Source organism: Elgaria multicarinata, chromosome 16 (assembly GCF_023053635.1).
Source record: "Elgaria multicarinata webbii isolate HBS135686 ecotype San Diego chromosome 16, rElgMul1.1.pri, whole genome shotgun sequence".
Taxonomy (NCBI): domain Eukaryota; kingdom Metazoa; phylum Chordata; class Lepidosauria; order Squamata; family Anguidae; genus Elgaria; species Elgaria multicarinata.
Genome location: NC_086186.1, coordinates 1,850,101 through 1,869,601, shown reverse-complemented (window position 1 = coordinate 1,869,601; position 19,501 = coordinate 1,850,101). Strand labels below are relative to the sequence as shown.

The 19,501-nt window shown below is 41.3% G+C and overlaps 1 protein-coding gene across 14 annotated transcripts in view; it reads left to right on the top strand.

Moving 5' to 3' along the window:
• Positions 1-19,501, top strand: part of NRG4 (neuregulin 4) — a 64,383-nt gene that overhangs the window by 28,073 nt on the left and 16,809 nt on the right. For 4 of the 14 annotated variants that reach the window (XM_063142538.1, XM_063142537.1, XM_063142535.1 and 1 more), the window contains 3 exons: positions 13,887-14,196; positions 16,109-16,176; positions 18,725-18,801. The exons of 2 other annotated variants lie outside the window; for them this stretch is intronic. The gene's annotated coding sequence lies outside the window, so the exon portion shown is untranslated. Of the gene's footprint in view, positions 1-12,481; positions 14,197-16,108; positions 16,177-18,724; positions 18,802-19,501 lie in introns of those variants that run through there. 8 more of the 14 variants (XM_063142543.1, XM_063142545.1, XM_063142547.1 and 5 more) reach the window with 6 other exon arrangements.

Here is a 19,501-nt window from a genome sequence, read left to right as displayed (position 1 = left end):
ATCCTATTTGAGGTCTGTAATGTCTGTTGTAATTTTAGATATTTTTCTGTATTGCAAACAATAAAGGCCATGGCCTTTATTGGTTTAACTGTAGCTAGTTCTTCTAACAGCATCTCTTATGTCCTTTAGAAGATTCAGGCATTAGGTATTGATGAAGATAGCTGAAGAATGATTGCAGGTGGAGGTGACTATATTATGCAAGACATACACTATTTAGCAAGATTTATGAGTAAGAGGGCTCATTCTTTACTCATTCTTTAAGCAAGTATTGCAATTATAGAAGAATTAGTTTCCTAAGTATTCCTGAAAAATATATTCACAAAGGGTATTTTCACACTTTCCAGCTGTAATGGACACATATGCCATTGTAATTCCAGTACAAAGCAGATTCATGGCAAACAAGCTCACTGAAATAAAATACTTCAGGGCTCTTCCAAGGGTTGTTCGCTCATATCCTTTTGGGGAAAAAACTTTATGAATAGATGATCTGGAATTGAAACTGTATGAAGGGCTATAAGGCCACTGGAGCTGATTTGTAATGTAGCAAAGAGAAAATCCAGCCCCTGCCATGAAAGCTTTATATTGTAATAAATTTGTCAGTTTTTAAGGGGGCTCCAGTCCAGACTTTTTGTTTTGGTGCAAAATATATGCATATGTTGGTATATGTATTAGAATTCAGGTATTACCTTTTCATTAATAAATATAGGTATAGATATAGAACAATATATCCCACCTTTCAGTCATAGAGCTCCAACGTGGTTCACAAATATCAATACACAATGAATAGAACAATTAAACAAAGAATGGAACTAAAAGCAGCAGTGAAATATTAAAATCAGAGAGAAAAAACCAAATGAAACCAAAAGCACAATGAAACAAATGTTTTGACAGTACTTGAAACACCCATGAAGAGGGTAGCAATCAGGCTTACCAGAATAGAACATTCCACAGTTTGGGTGCCACAACTCAAAAGGCCCTGTCACACATCTATAGATACAGCAGTGGCTGCTATGAGAATGATGAATACTTGAGGCGTGGTTATCAGGGCATTCACATGGCACCTATTTGAGGGACTGGATGTGCTCATATGGTGCATCCAATCACTATATTCCCTGTTATCCAGGGGAAACCAGGGATGTAACCAAGATCTTTTGCCTTAGTAATGGTGACCTTGACTCCTCCTCTCCAGTTCCTTCCATGCCTTTGCCCAGGACAGAGCTTGTTCCATTTCTCTCACAGCCTTGAAACCTTTCTAGCCTGTTTGACCTCATTATTTATTTATTTATTTATTTATTTATTTAATTACATTTATATACCACCCCACAGCCGAAGCTCTCTGGGCGGTTCACAAAGGTTAAAACAGTAAACATTAAAAAGTATACAAAATTTAAAAACCATCAGAAACATAAAACCAACAAAACAACAGTTCTGACTTCCGTTAGAAAACGAACTTAGCGTTGTTAAATGCTGTTAAATGCCTGGGAGAAAAGTCTTGACCTGGCGCCTGAAAGATAACAGTGTTGGCGCCAGGCGAGCCTCATCAGGGAGATCATTCCATAGTCGGGGGGGGGGGGATCACCGAAAAGGCCCTCTCCCTTGTTGCCATTCTCCGAGCTTCCCTCTGAGTAGGCAGTGTACGGGGAGGTTCATGTTGGGAGAAGCGTTCCATCAAGTATTGGGGTCCCAAGCCATGTAGGGCTTTATAGGTTAAAACCAGCACCTTGAATTGGGCTCAGAAACATATAGGCAGCCAATGCAAGCAGGCCAGAATCAGTGTTATATGCTCAAACCTCCTGTTCCAGCTATCAATCTGGCCGCCACATTCTTTGTACCTCAATTTTCCTGTTTCTTATTTTTTCTAAGGAATCTTATTTCATTTTTATGGTGGATAGACAGGGGCTAAGCAACCCAGGTAAACATGTTTAGCCAATCCCGTGAGATAAGCTTCAGCACATATGAGCAAACCATGGGTGGCATGCTGCCCTTGGCTGCACTCAGCAGCCCATAGAACCATGGGGTAGGTACCCCCTCCACCACCGCACAACACAAACTTTTCCCTGCTGCACAGCTAATCAGGCATCAGCTGGGGGTGAGAACAGATTGCTGATTCCCCGCTGTTAATAACAGCGGGGGAAACACGATCGCCAAGGAGGGCGAGGTTAAAGCTATTAGCCGCAAGGAAACCGTAATCTGCATCAGGATCACCGGGAATGTCTCTCCAGCCTCCACATCCCTAGCAATCTTCATACTGACTGTTGCTTCCCCATACTCTTAGCAGCGAGGAAACAGCGATCTGTGTCAGGAGTGCGAGGTTAAAGCTTTTCCCTCCTCCTCGTGATCCCAAAGCAGAGGTTGCCGTTTCCTTGTTTCCTCGCTGATATTAGCAGCAAAGAAACAGCAGTCTGTGTCAGGATGGGTGAGGTGGGGAGGCTTTAACCTCACCCTCCTCCCACCAATCCTGATGCAGACCCCTATTCACAGCATAGAAACAGCAATCTGCTGAGGCGGAGACAGAGAGGAAACAGCAGCAGCCTGAAACATCCCCACCGCTGCACTGCTGAGATATTTGTGTGGATAATATATGCACGCACGTGTGTGTGTACCTGTGTGACCCCCTATCCCACCAGCCACTATTGTATGTAGCCCTCAGACCCCAAATGGTTACCCACCCTGGGCTAGAGAAAACCCCTCTTATTGTCTTTGTGCTAGGAAGGGGATTAGGAAAGTATTTTGGAAAGGAGATAGCTTTAGCTACCTTTGGCAGGTTTGACGTATCAAAAGGCTTCCTGTTCTGTGAATCTTTCCAGGGAAAGATGTGTAGTATCCCAAGTGGTCTATGTTTTAAAGAGAAATACTAACAAATTTCAAATCTTTCAAGGCACTTATTTTTGCATAACAGATATGCTTAGATAGACAGAAAAACATAACCAACATAATAATGTGACCAACTTAAGAACCTTGCTTAGTGAAGTCTGCTAGGGTTAAGAGAGAATATGCTATACATACTATTAAGTTTTGAACAAAATATTTTGAACCACCACTAGTTTTTGCACATTTATCTTTTTTAATACTCTAAATGTATTATTCTAAATTAACTATTTCCAGAGGAGTGGCTACATTACTCAGTTACATCAAAGAGTCTTGTGGCACTTTGGCATAAAGCTTTCATGGACTACAGTCCACTTCTTCTTCTTACTGTAGACCAACAAAGTTCAGGCCATAATAAAACTGTTTATCTTTAAAGTGCTACATGAGATTCTATCATTTTTATTGCAAACTGCAATATTTTGAGTACAACTGAATGAATGCAATTGTAGCTTTCTGCTGTCTATTTGTTGCTGGTGAATGATTTTTTGTTGTTCATTTGTTAAGTGAAATAACTTTTTCACCCTTCAGTATACTACATTCAGAGACACGCACACAGGCACTCCTTGGAAATGTCTCCCATGTAGACTGACTACTTCATGTGCTAACCTCCAGAACTCCACATTTGTAAAATGACTAAAATACATGTGTATTTACTGAGCTCGTCTTCAGTACCTTCTTGCTCACCTTTAACTTTGTCCAAATAATTTCAGCATGAATATATGTGTCAGAAAGAATGTACCTTGTCAATTAATTTGCTGAGCTTTCCCTTCAAGACTCAGAACAACACTTTTGTTAATCAATAGTTGCTTTCTTTCTCACCCACAGGTATAGCTATAGGCAGCATGTTAGTAAGCTATTCTCTTCATTCTCAAGAAGAGAAATTACCATTTTTACAAAGTAGCAGCTGAGAGTTGTGGCATTAGCAAGGCAAAGAAATTTGTTTTCAACCATTTCTTTAAAAGTCAAACCCCAGTTGCTTGTGAAAAGTTAGTTCTTAATGTGCAGAGCCTGCACTAGGGGATTGGCAGTGTTGGGTAACTGCTGAAGCCCACGGCACAGCAGGAGGCTCACAGCCCACCCCTGGAGCCCATCTGCCCCCCTGCCCCCCCACCCTGCGACTCTCTTCCCTCTTCCTGCTTGTTCACCTGTTCTGTCCACACATGACAAGAGAGAGGAGAAAAAAGAGGATTCTCCTTCCCTCTGGGTGGTGGTGTGGACTGGGGTCAGATTGAGAGTGCAAGAAAATGGGTAGCAGAATGTATATCTTCTATTAAATTACAAAAAGGGGAGGAACAATTTGACATAACTTTCTTGAGCTACGTGTGGAGTAAAAGACCTGCACAAGTGCAATGTGCTGTTATGTCTTGCATTTGGGCCCTGCCCAATTGCCGTCAGGTCCCATCCACCACTGTAACACCCCCTGCAAGAGCTTCTTTGAAACTGAATTCACGAGGTTCTCTGGTCTGTTACCGCCCTCCACTTCTCAGTTTTCCGATGACACCTCTCCTCCCTCCTTCTCTGTGAAAGTGGTCCAGGGGAAGATGGACATCCTGGAAATGTGGTTCAGGAGGGATTTTATATTATTGTGTAAAATAAATATAACTACTATACTTGTGGGTGAGTTCTGTGTTTAATTTTTTAAGAGAATAGTACCAGTGTGGTGTAGTGGCTAAAGTGTTGGATTAGGATTCAGGAGATCTGGGTTCTAATCCTCACTCAGCCATGGAAACCCACTAGGTGACTTTGTTTCAGTCACAGACTCTCAGCCCAACCTACCTCACAGGGTTGTTGTGAGGATAAAATGGCGAGGGGGAGGATTCTGCATGCCACCTTAGGTTTCTTGGAGGAAACAAGGTGGGATATAAATGCAAAAATAAATTAATAAAACCAATCACTATTACCAAGTATCAACTCCTGTATTAATACCTATGAGGGATCATATTGACAGTGATTGGCTATGCTTATCAATTGTACTAGAATGCTATATTATAGAATCATAGAATAGCAGAGTTGGAAGGGGCCTACAAGGCCATCGAGAACAACCCCCTGCTCAACCTCTTTTAGGTTTTCCAGCCTCCAGTTTGCAGTTTGCAGCTTGAAGAGCAGCTGCAATTAAGCCCAGCAGAGAAGCTGTTTGAGCAACATTGATTGGTCTGTTTGAATTTCAGCATCTGCTCCGCCTTTTAGGTTTTCCAGCCTCCAGTTTGCAGTTTGCAGCTTGAAGAGCAGCTGCAATTAAGCCCAGCAGAGAAGCTGTTGAGCAACATTGATTGGTCTGTTTGAATTTCAGCATCTGCTCTGCCTCTTTTAGGTTTTCCAGCCTCCAGTTTGCAGCTTGAAGAGCAGCTGCAATTAAGCCCAGCAGAGAAGCTGTTGAGCAACATTGATTGGTCTGTTTGAATTTTAGCATCTGCTCCGCCTCTTTTAGGTTTTCCAGCTTCCAGTTTGCTGGAGGCTCTCTGCTGTGGGCGCGAAGCCGGTCAAGCGGAACTTCTACTCCGGAGGATAAACCCCAGCCGTGGTCCGGTCGCTGCTACTTTCTGATTCAGGACACAATCTTCTCATTTTCTCCTCTCAATTCTTTTCTCCTCATATCTGTTCCTTATGGCTTGTTCCAATTTCATCTCTCCTAACTTAGTTCCCATTCAGTGTCTTCCCTCTTCTCAGCTGCCTTTCTCGTGTTCCTTATGGAACTGTCGCTCTGTTGCTTCTAAGCCCCCTGTCATTCAGGACTTATTTATCTCTAGGTCTCTCCACCTCCTTGCTCTTACCGAAACCTGGCTTCCCGCCCATGATACTGCCATCCCTGCTGCCCTCTCTCTTGGAGGACTCTCTTTCTCTCACACTAGTCGCCCAGAGGGTCGGGGTGGTGGTGTGGGTCTTTTATTATCTAGTTTGTGCCAGTTCCAGCCTCTTTCCATTCCACCGTCACATTGTTTTTCCTCCTTTGAGGTACATGTGGTGAGGCTTTTCACTCCACTGCGACTGCGGATTGCAGTTCTGTATCGCACCCCCAGGCTCGTCCTCAAAATTTATCTCTGATTTTGATTCGTGGCTGTCCTTTTTCCTCTCTGATAACTGTCCTACTCTTATTTTGGGTGATTTCAATGTTCAAGTGGATGACCCTCAAGACGCTGCAGCTCTAGGATTTCACTCATTATCTTCCTCTTATGATCTTAAGCTTTGGTCTGATGTACCCACACATTCCCTTGGACACTGTCTGGATCTTGTTCTCACTCGGAATTGCTCTGTTTTGGACTTTTCTACTGCTCACTTTCCGTTGTCAGATCATCACCTAGTTTCTTTCAATATTACTCATAATCCTCCTCCTTCACGTCCCACTTCTCGCTCTTGTCGTGACTTGCAATCTATCAATTATGAGGCTTTTTCTCAGTCTCTAGCCTCCTCTCTTCCTTCTGTCTTTTCGGCTGTCTCCTTGGACTCAGCTGTCTCCTTCTTTAATTCCTCCTTATCTTCAACTCTTGATAATCTTGCTCCATCTACAACTCGGATAGTTCGCCCTTCTCAACCCCAACCGTGGCTCACCTCTTTCTTCCGCTACCTTCGCTCTCGTTCCCGGGCAGCTGAACGCCTTTGGCATAGGACCAGGGACTGGGCGGACTTTGTCCATTACAAATTTGTACTCTCTTCTTTCTCTTCTGCCATTTCATTGGCCAAACAGCAGTATTACTCAACGTTGATCCAGTCAAATGCTAGGCATCCTCAGCGGCTCTTTGCGTCCTTCAATTCTCTTTTGAAGCCTAATCCAGCATCTCTCCCCGCCTCTCTGTCTGCTAATAACTTTGCCTCTTTCTTCAATGCTAAAATCCAAATTATTCGCTCTGATCTGGCCAGCTCTGCTCCTCTTCCAGTTCCTGTTCCTCATCTGTCAGTTCCTCCTGCAAATTTCTCTGCGTTTCCTTCGGTCTCAGCTGATGAACTGTCTACAAGGCGCTCTTCGAAGCCTTCCACTTGTTCTCGTGATCCGATTCCTTCTCGCGTCTTTATTAATCTTATCCCTGCTATCCTCCCTTCCTTGCTTCATATTATTAATTTTTCTCTGTCCTCTGGTTCATTTCCTTCTGCTTTTAAACATGCTACAGTCTCTCCTATTCTCAAGAAACCTACTCTTGATGTGCTATCTCTGTCTAACTACCGACCTGTCTCTTTGTTGCCGTTTGTTTCAAAGATCCTGGAGCGTGTGGTCTACTCTCGTTGTCTTGATTTTCTTTCTAGCAACTCTGCTCTGGATCCTTTTCAATCTGGATTCCGTCCTTTGCATTCCACTGAAACAGCCCTTACTAAGATTACCAATGATCTTCTTACTGCCAAGTCTAAAGGCCTTTATTCCGTTCTTATTCTCCTTGATCTAACTGCAGCCTTTGACACGGTTGATCACGATCTTCTTTTAGATTCCCTTCATGACCTTGGATTTTGTGGCTCTGTCTATAACTGGTTTGCCTCCTATCTAGCGGGTCGCTCTTTCAGCGTGTTGGCTAATGGCAGCTCGTCTTCTTCTTTTCCCCTTTCAGTAGGGGTTCCGCAAGGCTCGGTGCTTGGTCCGTTGTTGTTTTCTTTATACATGTTGCCCTTGGGTAATCTTATTCAATCTCATGGCCTCCAATATCATCTGTATGCCGATGATACACAATTATATCTTTCATCTCTGGATCTTTCTCCTGATGTTCACGATCGTATCTCGGCATGTCTTTCAGATATCTCAGCTTGGTTGCTTCATCGTCATTTGAAACTTAATATGGCAAAGACTGAATTGCTTGTTTTTCCTCCTAAACCTTCTCCTCATCTCTCTTTCTCTCTTACTGTCAATGATATTTCACTTACTCCAGTCAAGGAAGCTCGTAGTCTTGGCTTTATATTTGATTCCTCGCTCTTCTTTATTCCTCATATTGAGGCAGTAGCTAAATCCTGTCGTTTTTTTCTGTATAATATTGCCAGGATTCGATCATTTTTGTCTGTCTCTTCTGCCAAGACTCTTGTTCATGCATTGGTTATTTCTCGGTTCGACTACTGCAACCTTCTTCTCACTGGCCTTCCTTCTTCTCACATCAGTCCGTTGGTTTCTGTTCACCACTCTGCTGCTAAGATCATCTTCTTGGCTCGCCGCTCTGACCATGTAACTCCACTTCTGAAATCTCTTCATTGGCTTCCAATTCACTTCAGAATCCATTATAAACTTCTCCTGTTGACCTACAAAGCTTTTCACTGTCTAGCTCCTTCCTATCTCTCCTCTCTCATCTCACACTATTGCCCCGCTCGTGCTCTTCGCTCCTCTGATGCCATGTTTCTCGCCTGCCCAAGGGTCTCTACTTCCCTTGCTCGGCTTCGTCCATTTTCTTCTGCTGCCCCTTATGCCTGGAACGCTCTTCCAGAACATTTGAGAACTACAAGTTCAACCGCAGCTTTTAAAGCTCAGCTAAAAACTTTTCTTTTTCCTAAAGCTTTTAAAACTTGATTTTGTTCTGACTTTATACTGTTAGTTTTACCCTACCCAGTGCCTGTTTACCCTACCCTGTGCCTGTTTGCATTCTCTTCCCCTCCTTATTGTTTTATTATGATTTTATTAGAATGTAAGCCTATGCGGCAGGGTCTTGCTATTTACTGTTTTACTCTGTACAACACCATGTACATTGATGGTGCTATATAAATAAATAAATAAATAAATAAATAAATAATAATGCAGGAATCCACCCTAAAGCATCCCCGACAGATGCTTGTCCAGCTGCCTCTTGAAGGCCTCTAGTGTGGGAGAGCCCACCACCTCCCTAGGTAACGGATTCCATTGTCGTACTGCTCTAACAGTCAGGAAGCTACTACTGTGTACTGTGGTCTAGCTGGTGATTTGTCACATTATTTACTGTGTTCTAAAGGAAAGCAACACCATCCATTTACCAAAGATGGTATTACTTGGATATACATTCCAATGAGACTTCTAAGTAAATATATTTAGGACTCCCATCTTAGAGTTACATATGCAGGAGCAAGTGTCTCAAGAGTTAAAAGAAAAAAGAAAAAGAAAAGCTGGTGATCAAATCATGTCACTTTTACTCTGGCCTATTATCTCCAAGTTTTATAGCTGTCATTTCTACTCTTTGAATACTGATTTTGAGAAGTGATAACAATCCGTTGACAAAGAAAAATAGCTTACGTGTGGTATCCTCTCTCACTCTAGTTAAACCTGACTGTAATCAGTTAATGTAATCTTGTTGTAACAATACACCTCCCTATATGTATCAGAGAGGCCTCAGGGATGGTTTTCTATGTAGGTATGGTTACCAGAGTAGCATATAAAGAAAACAAAAATATGAAAACAAGAAGTAACTAACTTATACAAACTAAAGTTCTTACAACTGTAATTCACAACATGCCATTACTGGCTATACCATCTAATTGATCACAGCTGAAAGAGGAAGTTAACAGGAGCAGGTCACAGTGATAATTGTGCTGGCGTGGGTTTGGCAGATTTGGCAGCGATGAAGAAAAAGAGCAAAAGTACTATTAAGACATCTGAATCTACACAAGTCCATTCACCATTTGCTCATAGCAGATGGGGTGGAGAGTAGAATGCATGGGTTTTTTGGAGAATACAACAGTCCATTATGTATTATTTAACTCACAGTGAAGCTGCGGTATGTGTACGGCCGCCATTTTGAATATGCAACTCCTGCTCGGGAGTTGTTGTGTTGTGAGAACCCGGCAAGCGTGGTTTATGTGAGGGTCATTTTCATTTAATTTCTTTATTGTTTATAGCCAATGGCCATCACAACATCATAAAACATTAAAACATTAAAACATTAATCTGATTAAAATCGTTAAAATGGTAAAACAAGTTAACACATTAAGCAAAATAGAGCAGCAATAAAACACATTATCTTGAATCAATGCCATACTCTTTGTGTTATTGTCCACCTTACCCAAGGTCAGAATCCAGACCCACCACAAAAGCTCTCCTTAACTTTAATGCTGCTAGGGCAAATAGGGCCACCCTGTAGCTTATAAAGTTGTCTGTGTCTGCCAGCAACCACCTGATTTTGAACTCTTCCGTGTGGCCTTCAAGGAAGTTTATAAAGGGGAGGATGAATTTGGTCCGTGGTGATTTATAAAAGTGGCAGTGAAGAACATAATGAGCCAAGTCCTCAACTTGGCCTGCTCCACATATGCATAAACGCTCACTTACGGGACAGTTACCATATCTCCCCTTCAGGAGTTCCGTAGGCATCTGTTGAAATCTTAATTGCATAAACGCTCGCCTGACAGGGAAAAAGGTTAATTCCTTGAGATATGAAGCCATTTTGTGGTCCTGCTTGAACTTCGGATACCAGATGGCCAACTTACATTTCCTAACCTGTTCAAGGTCGATCCCAATATCATTACTGAATATTATATCACGGATTTGGTGAACAGGTAGGTCGTGTATATGTGAGGGTTAAACAACCCTCGCAAAACCCATGGCCTGATTTAGGGTTATGCGAGGGTTGTTTAAACCTCACCTTACATGCCAGGGTTGTACAACACAGCAACCCCTGAGTGGAGGTTGGATATGCAATATGGCATCCACAAGAACCGCTGCTCATTATGGATGAAATAACCCACAACAACAAGCTGCAGCAGGTCTTCCAAACCCACTCAATGTGTTCTACCCAGTCTACCAAACTCAAGGAACTTTGTGGACTTGGAATTTTGTAAACCACCCAGAGAGCTTCAGCTATGGGGTGGTATATAAATGAATAAATAAATAAATAAATTTCTAAGGCAACTTTTCAGGAAGTTTATAGCATATTTAATATACTATAGCAGTATACATAAACCTATTAAAAACAAAAACAATAGAAAAAGACAGTAGGAGAAAAGGATGTTCATGAATAGCATTAAAATGCTTTTAAACCCAGTAACAGCAAATATAATTACTCGCCCCATTACAAGAGTGCAGAAATAACTGTTTTTAGCCAGCATCTAAAACCCATAATGGAAAGCATTGAGTGAATGGAAAATGGGGAGGACTTTCCATGACCAAGGTATCTCAACTGAAAAAAACATGTCTCTTTTGCCACCCAACTCACCTCAGAAGGTTGAGTTCTTCTGATCCGGCTCTCTGGAGATCTCTGGAGTCAAGCTGAAATCAAAATATGTGACCCTTTAGTTCTGCAAGTCTCAAGCTGTTTAGGGCTTTATAGGTCAAAGCTATCCTTCAAGCCTCTCTAAAGGAAATTTTAGTGGGACATTAATTCATTCCATCAAATATTGGTGTGCAATCTCTGGTTGTGGCAGAAGAAAATGTCATCCCTTCAAGACCTTACAGGCTGAGGAACCATCCCAAATCCCCCAAGAGCCACAACAGAGGCACTAGAATAAAAACATATCCTTCATATTCCTTTTTCCTGTCAAAAACCTGTGTTTTCACAACTAATTTACGGAGATTGTTCCAGATAGTTTTACCCCTAGTAATTGGGAACTTTCTCCTGACTTCTAGCTTTAATATATGAATGGCATATAGGAGTCACATACAATTTGCCAAATATAAGCACTTTTTGAAGGGCATGTCATACAAAGGGGGCTCCGGACAAAGGGGGCTCTGTAGCGCCCCCCCTCAGCTCGCCCGTAGCTTTGCCTTTAGCACTTCTGTCAGTGCCACATGCATTAATCAATCCAACCAAACTACAAACACCTTGAAGGCGAGAATTCTTTCTATTTCAAGGTTAGGGTGAAGACATAAAAGAGGACTCTGTAAGATGAGAACTCTTCCTAAGGGGATAGAAGTGTTTACGTTTCTAGTCTCTGCTCCCCACCCCACCCCCATCACCCCCAACACGTCTTCTTGCCGTGTTTTTTCTCAGTGGCTTTAGCTTAAGATCTCATTTGGGTCTGACTTCTGGGGGTGGGGTGGGGGGCTGTTAGCACAGAAGAAGAGAATGCAGCTGCTATTCAGTTATTGAGAGGGAGCCTCACGTCTTGGAGTCCCCATCTATATGACAACGGGATTGCTCCTCATTAAATATAAACCCGAATTTCCGTGGATTCGGATGTAGGTAAAGAGCGTCACACTGCAGCAGCAACAGTGATTTATTTCCTGGATATATTTTTTTATGTGCAGTTATAAATGCAGAGTAGATGCTACGTTGTCCTACCCTCAAAGCTCCACCCACATGTCAAAACGCGATTTAACTCCCCCAAAGACACATAACCATAACACGGTGCAAACTTGGATGTGATTCAAAAGTTGTGGTAAATCGTCACTGCGAATATGCACATTATTGCATTAAAAACCCGGCACTATGGCGAATTGACAGCTGCGTCATATGTCCTGAAATGCGAACATGCGCATTTAGGTCGGGGTAAACAAGCCGTATAGACAAGCACTTAGTCTCCCCCCTCGCACTATTGATGAATGAAGTAGTCCAGTGTTTCTCAACCTTTTTGCGACCGTGGCCCCCTTCTGACCGTGTTTCCTTCCTGTGGCCCCCCTGCCCTACTGGTAGAAAGGTAGCTCTTTAAATGTTTTGTTTGTAAATAGAACATGTTTTATTTATAATTTTTATAATTTATACAAAATACAATTACATAAAAATTTATACTTGAAGTATTTCTCGATCAATATGACCCTTGTGCCTGATGACCAGAAACAAGCTTTTTTATATCCGGTTCTATTGCTGTGAGAGATAACCGAAGATCACCTCTGTCCATTATGTTAAGGTGATTCCGCGTTAGGCTGAATATTTATTTATTCATTTATATTTATTTATTTATTACATTTATATACTGCCCCATAGCTAAAGCTCTCTGGGCGGTTTACAACAGTTAATGTGAGTAAATAATTCACACGACTGAAACCTGATTCTACCAAACACAAAGTAGGAAATGCCATGAAAAACAATTTTGCTTTATCCCAAAGCTGTGGAAACTTTTTAGATATTGTACTCTTTATCCAAAAATGGTGTTTTTCTTGACTGAAAGTTACTTTGGCTGCTATGTCGCTCTGTAGCTCTATGAGTGCTTCTTGCAAATAAACATCAACATCAGCAGCATTCACAGCAAATGGATCCACTACCCAGGCCGGAATATCCATGTCCAGCAGATACAAACTTCCATATCATTATAAAGCTGCTTCAAATGATCCACATACACAATTATTTCACCATCTTTCAATTCATCACTAACTGCTGCCAAAGAGGAAAACTGGGCGAATTCTCGACGTCCAATATTGGTGGCATACAGCTGGACTTTTCCAAGAAACCCTGTAATAATCTCCTTGCTTGGAAAAAAAGTCACAATTCCTGCCCTGTAGTTGTTTGTTTAACAAATTGAGCTTTTCGAAGACATCACACAGGTAAAATAGATCACATTTAGCAGAGGTTATCTTTCCTTCCATTTCCTTGCCTCACCTCTCTGTTCACTTCACTTTTCTGTTTTCTTTTCTGTTTTCTTTTCTCGGACACTTCTCTGCTTTCTTCACTTCTCACTTCCCTCTGTGACCCCTAGTCTCGTGCCGTGGCCCCCCATTTACACGATTTTCACCTGTGGCCACCTTGGAATACCCTGGGGGGCCCCAGGGGGCCATATGGCCCCCGGTTGAGAAACACTGAAGTAGTCAACAGCAACAAAATACCACTTTTCATTTCTCTCTCCCCTACCTAATACATTGATGTCCCTGGATCTTTTAATTTAATTTTATATCTACGTATCTTTTTATTATGGCTTTGTGCTCTTTATCTCCAGCACTGTCAGTTTTACTATGTTGCTCTTGACAACAAGTAAAGCTGACATGAGCTGGGCAGCAAGGTATTACCCGTCCCCCGCCACCACCACCCACACACTTTCCAAATAAGTACTGGACATAGTCCATCACATCAGCTTTGGGGGAGTCGCTGGTGTGTGCCTTTCAGGGGTGCCTGGACAGGGCCCTCAGGGTACACATCCAGTTTTGCAACGGTGTTGTTGTTTTTAAAAATGTTAAATAGTCCTAAACAGTCTAAATGTTCCTGTTTTCTGTTTCTTGGGAATAGTTAGATCATCTCGGCTGACACGCCTCTCTTACACTAGTCCAGAGGCAAGACTGGCGCAGAACTGTACAACTGACTGAATTTGGAGACCTCCGCTTAGAGCAAAAAGCAGGTCCACAACTAGCATCTTTTTGTGCTCTGTGGCGACACTGACTTTGACACTTACGAATTGTTTTCCAAGGGTGTAGGCGTATGTGTGACCGGCAACACACCAGTTCCATCTACACTTTCCGAATGACTGTACTTTGGCCATGAGTAGCTGGCCGTCATCCAGCGACTGGCAAGGGAAGGGAGTCCTATCAGAGTAAGGAGGGTATGCATAATTTCTGAATTTTATTTTAATTTGTTGGGTCTGCGGGGCCTTTCTGAGGGGATGTGCGTGGCTGTGGGGCAGGGTGGAACAACAGTGGGCTGTGGAGTCCTGTTCTGAAAACTCCTGACTACTCCCTTGACTATGTCAATGGACGTGTCACCACATTTTTATGACAACGTTCCAAGTAAAGTGATATCATTTTGCAAACAAAGTGAGTCATCCTGTCATTTCTAGATAGAAAGATTATTTCCTACACCATGTAACAAAATGTTTCTCTGAGACAATCAGTTGCTGCTAGAGATTCAGTGACGTTTGCATTTTTTTCACATCAGTTCAGCGTGCCGATTTGTAATGCAAAATTGTGAGATCTAGTTTGTATGAGCAGTTACCATGGCTGCACATCCAAAATGCAAGTAGCTTGAAGGGCAGGTAAGAGGCTCTCCCACCTCCCACCCTCTCATGCAACCAACTGATTGTATCTAGTATTCTGGAAGATGCTTGAACAAATTTGATTCAAAAGAGCGTGTATGAAAGTTTGGAAATAAATTGTGTGATATATTGCCCTGGCCAGATAGGAAACACAATCTGTAACTATTTGCAAGATAATAAAAAAAACAGTGACTCTCTAGGATTGGGTTAAATTGACTGTATTTTATCACAAAGCAGCATCAGGTATTACTTATATTTTCACTTACCTGGAATTGAGTGAAATATTTTCATTAATCTGAAATCAGGGAGAGAAAAATATGAATTTGGCTTTTGAGTTGCACATATCCACATGCACATTAAATTTGAGAGACTGACGGAAAATTTCCCATAATCTGTTAAAGCTTCCAGGACCCACTAAAATACGGACATTGACCCAGGCAGCATCTCCTGCTCCCACCAAGCTGAAATACACCCACCCACCCACCAACCCCTCCAACTCTTGACCATCAGAATCTGAGATGCAAATACCCACATACAAATTTTAAACTTTAATTTGTTTCGAGTTTATCCCTGTTTCATCAGTATGGCTTTAGTACACTGAAGATGTGTGTTCACCTGGAGATTCTACATGGGAACCAAGTTTTTTCTCCCCCATAAACATTAATTCAAGGGTGGCCAGACTTTAGGATTCCAGGATTTACTTTATGTTTTACTACAACCCTGAGGGCCACCAACTGGAGCCAGATGCAAAGTGGTGGCTCAGATGGTTGGACATACATTAAAAATGAAGGAATATGATGCCTGTGAGGACATGCTCAGCCCAGGTTCATGCTCAGTACCAAAACTGAAGTCACAAGTCCTTTCACACAGAAGTCCACTCCTGCTTTTTTCCCAAGCATTCTTTCTCAGGTTTTCTGTGGGCAGCTGGTGGGTCAGTGTGTGAACATAATACTGGACTAGATGGACTCTTGGTCTGATCCAGCCTCAGGGCTCTTCTTATGTTCTAACGTAATGGGGGTGGGTGGGCTGTCATCCAGGGAGCTACCAGTAGATCATCATCTAGCACCTGCCCACCCCAACATTAATGTAACAACTCTGGGATAGAGCAGCACTGTGGAGTGAGTAGATTGGCTCCCTGCCTCCAATGGGACCACACGAGTTCAACAATACAGTGATATCCAAGGCAACATCCTGAGTTTCCATTAATTACTTTGAGATACAGCTTAGATTTGAGAGAGCAACCCTAACTCTAACCATGGACTCTAAAATCAGAGTCAGGAAATACATTTTTGGTGTAATCCAATGTATGTTTAGACATGGCTGGCTGGAGGAATTTTTTTCTGACTAAACATGCCTATGATAGCACAGTGAAGCGGTGAAGTTGCATTTTTTTGTTAAGGTTTGAGTTAAGCTTAGGGAAGGTAATTGTGGCTAAAAGCAGTAGTGCAGTACATACTGAAGTTATTTTGTATTTTTCCTTTAGCTGAGCAAAGTTGACATCATCCTCGACATGAGTCCTGGATCTAGGGCCCAAAGAAGAACCTTTTTGACGTATGTTGTTATTTTACCATAAGATACAGTATTTGCAGGTGGATGTTTAAACAGTATGCCCCCCCTCCTTCCTCTCTGTTGTTTCTTCTCATCCTCTCATCCCACATTCAAAACTCTCAGTAACAGTTTTTTAAATATATGGGCTAATGATGTAGTAAATATTATTCCTAAGTATATACAAATTATAATGTCTAGATAATTACAGTTAATGTAAAACCATATGAAGGAGTCAAAAAAAAAGGAAGAGGCCTAAATTAATTGTACGTATTTTTGGATAACTATACAAAAATATTTGTCCATCTATGTAACTATAAATACCTTTGTATGTTGATTTTTTAAACATTTTATTCCACAGTTTTGCAGGTTATAGTGGTTTTCAATTATTTCATGAATAAAGCCTTCTTCCGAAACTAAGAAAAAATAATGACATGAAAAGTAACGTCCATTATTGCAGAGAGGAGATGAACTTGATACTTTCTCAATGACCTGAAGACCCCTTTCCCCCAATAATTCTCCCCATCCAGCAAACCTGATATGTGGACAAAGGGGCCTGATTTTAGTTCCATGGGCCTTCCAGTGCAACCAAATTTCCTCATTTACTCCAGATTCATGCAGGGGTTAGAGATCCCATGCTCAAAGGACTTTCTCTTTTTAAATCTCTTTCTATGATGGAAGAAAAGGTTTAGAAATCTCCATGACCACAGTTACAATATGAATAATGAAAAAAGGGGTCTGGATAAAGGGCAGTAGTTTTTATATTATTATTATTATTATTATTATTATTATTATTATTATTATTATTATTATTATTATTATTATTTTATATAGCACCATCAGTGTACATGGTGCTGTACAGAGTAAAACAGTAAATAGCAAGACCCTGCCGCATAGGCTTACATTCTAATAAAATCATAGTAAAACAATAAGGAGGGGAAGAGAATGCAAACAGGTACAGGGTAGAGTAAGCAGGCACAGGGTAGGGTAAAACTAATGGTAGAAAGTAACAGTAGAAGTCTGCACAACATCAAGTTTTAAAAGCTTTAGGAAAAAGAAAAGTTTTTAGTTGAGTTTTAAAAGCTGCAGTTATACAATCCTTTGTGTTTAAATCCACTTTTCAAAGAGAGTTAACATGATTTCAGGAGAAACCGTGAAAATAGAGATGCCTATGAATATAGGAAGATACCTTATGGAGTCAATTCATTGGACCAGTATCATGAATGCATCTGGTTCAATAATATCATAACTACCACAAAGAGTAGCAATGGTTTCAAACAAGGCCCTTCCTCATTCCTACCTGGTGACTGAACATGGGATCTCCTGCATGCAGACACGCATGTACTCTGCCACTGACCCTACAGCCCTTCCCCAGACTGGAAACATGCGATTTCTAGCAAATGTGTAGAAACCAGAGCACCTCTTGAAATGGTTTTCCAAAGGAGAGGAAATGGCAGGCCTGCCTTTGGCACCGCTGCCTAAACCTCCCCTTGGCCCATAAACTTCATCTTCCTTCTTTCCTTTATTGCTTTCCAAGCTAGAAATCCTGCATTCCAAATTCTACAGGGCTGAAAAATAAAAACCAATAACGCAACAGGCAATCCATATCCCACTGAGTTAAATTGCAAACACTCCCATTGGTTCTGGATTGTGCCCTATACATGTAAATGCAGGTTTTATTATCCCAGCTCCCCCAAAATGTATATGTACATTTAAAATTTATGGTTCAGAATTTGGGTATTTCTTCTCTGAAAAATATGACAAACAGGTGGTACAGACAGCCTCATTGTCACATGAATAACACTTAGGCAATAGGTTGTCCTAAGGGTGATTACATAGATCTAATCAGTTATGGGAATGAGTTTGAAATATAGGTGCACATGTGTAGATCTAATCAACTTGATTTGAAATGTAAGCCACAGAACTTACATATTCATTGGCAAGAGACTCAGAGGTATTTCAATGTAGCTTGGAACCAACTATAAAGAGGAGATACACTTTATTAGGGTTAAACAAATTAAGTGTATATTAAATTTACATTTGCAACCAGAGAGTTAGTTTCTTTGGTTTATGTTGCTATTTGGGAGTTTCTTTGAAGTTCAAACAAATGTCACTGACAGTGCATTTTCGTTTTACGATCAAAGCCCTGTTCGAGTGACATGCATGCAATTCTGTGAGAACAAAGGGGCGGTTCTCCTGGCCCATACTTGGCCTCTGTGTACACCTTTGGCTGTGTCTCAACCTCACCCACGTTGCACTATGCAGCCATATAAAGCTACAGCTTTAAGTGTCAGGAACATAATGCCAGACCTGGCCGCTGGATGCACTTCTGCTCTATACTTAAGTGCATGGTTCCAATTTTAATTTTGTACAAGCACTGTGAGATTTTAACACTCAGGTAAGGTTTTTACTGATGCTGCTTACTGTTTTAACAACATTTCCTTATGTTTATATAAAGTTGATATAGCATATAGGGGTAGAAAGGAGCCTCTAAGAAGAACTGTGATTACACTTATTTAAACCAGGGAGTTGTCATTTCATGTTTATATTGCAGTATCAGGACACTTAAAGAATCAGTAAAGAAACAGAACCTTCTTGCAAGAATCATCATTAACTGATTATATTTATACGGTAAGTATAGGTCTCTCTCACCTTTTGATGAAATAGTGTGCTATATCACAATAGTTAGAATGACCAAAATTGTTTCAGGCATTTCCTCTTGACAGTGTTGACACGATGCTGTGTTCTCCACTGCAAACGTAGAAGTATCGGAAGTAAGTCGAATTTGGGCTCAGGTGCAAACCTCTTCCACTCAACAAAGCATTTATGATCTACTGATAGATTTAGCATTAGGGTGCAGAATGAGTTTCAATTTCTTGCAACGAAAGTTATATGTCTCTCTCTCTCTCTCTCTATGTGTGTGTGTGTATTCACACACACACACACACACACACACACACACACACACACACACACAGAGCACAATTTTACCCTATTTTTTTTGTAAACGTTGATTCATAAGTATGAAATGTAAAATTTAAAATAACCAAACTAACTGTACAATTAGTAACTTGGAGATTCCAAATAAAAAAGTGTTGCTTAGTTGAGGCCAGGACTACCTATTTAGCAAAAAAAATCCTGTGACTATACACAACCTGGGAGTAAGTCCACTTACTCAGTATGTCTCACTTCCGAGTAGACATGTATAGGATTGCACTGTGAATGTGAAATCAGACTGATAAGGTGTTGTTTTTTAAAAGACAATAACAACAATGTTGTTGTTATTGTTACCCTGCAGGTAGCAGATAGAAAGACAGCTAGTATTCTTTAG